Source organism: Helianthus annuus, chromosome 13 (assembly GCF_002127325.2).
Source record: "Helianthus annuus cultivar XRQ/B chromosome 13, HanXRQr2.0-SUNRISE, whole genome shotgun sequence".
Lineage (NCBI taxonomy): Eukaryota > Viridiplantae > Streptophyta > Magnoliopsida > Asterales > Asteraceae > Helianthus > Helianthus annuus.
Window position 1 is genome coordinate 87,282,584 of NC_035445.2, and position 951 is coordinate 87,283,534.

The 951-nt window shown below is 42.6% G+C and overlaps 1 non-coding gene across 1 annotated transcript; it reads right to left on the reverse strand.

Annotated features, from left to right (window-relative positions):
* Nucleotides 1-335: 335 nt before the first annotated feature.
* Nucleotides 336-442, reverse strand: LOC118485999. Its single transcript, XR_004877856.1, has one exon. It is a non-coding gene; the product is annotated as a small nucleolar RNA R71 (small nucleolar RNA).
* Nucleotides 443-951: the final 509 nt, after the last annotated feature.

Genomic DNA, 951 nt, shown 5'->3' on the forward strand with positions numbered 1-951 from the left:
TCCGTCCCACTACTAGCAACAAACGACATAAAATAATCACAACTAGCCAAGATTTACACCATTAGTTTCTCTTTATCCAACTAGTTTATCTTACTTTCAAGACTTTTAGTTATGATCTTGTGTGTTCTTGAATTTTAACCGTTAAATCACCTATTAACCACTTTAAACAAGATCAATGGAGCATCAAATGACGCCATCCGCCTCCGAATGTTTCCTTTCTCACTAAAAGACCGAGCGAAAGCTTGGCTCAATACCCTCCTAGCTGGATCGGTAAACACCGGGATGAACTAGCCCAAAAATTTCTATGTAAGTATTTCCCTCCTGCTAAAACGGCTAAATTAATGACTGAAATTAATACATATTCACAAGAGGACGGGGAATCCTTATATGAAACTTGGGAAAGGTTCAAGGAACTATTACGCAAGTGTCCACATCATGGCCTTGCGATATGGCAACAAGTATCCACTTTCTATAATGGACTGTTGCCACACACAAGGCAGACACTTGATTCTAGCTCCGGGGGACTTTTAGGTAATCGCCGCCCGCATGAAATATATAACCAAATTGAGGAAATTGCTCAAACCAATTTTCAATGGCACCCCCCCCCCCGAGGCAATAAATCCATTGCCCCGGGCACCCATAAGGTTGATGAAAGCACTTCTTTACAAGCCCAAATCGAGGCCCTTTCTTCCAAAATAAAAAAATTAGAAATGACAAAAACAGTCTCGGTTATGGCTTGTGAAGGGTGTGGTGGGCCACATGAAAATTGGAGTTGTATGAAAGAAACGGACGATCAACAGGAATCGGTAAGCTACATTGATAATAGACCTAGGCCGTCGGGTCCTCCAACGGGCACCTACAACCAAGGATGGCGAAACCACCCAAACCTTGGTTGGAGAGAACCCGGCAATAGTAGTAACCAACAAACCCAACGAACAAACTTTCAACAAC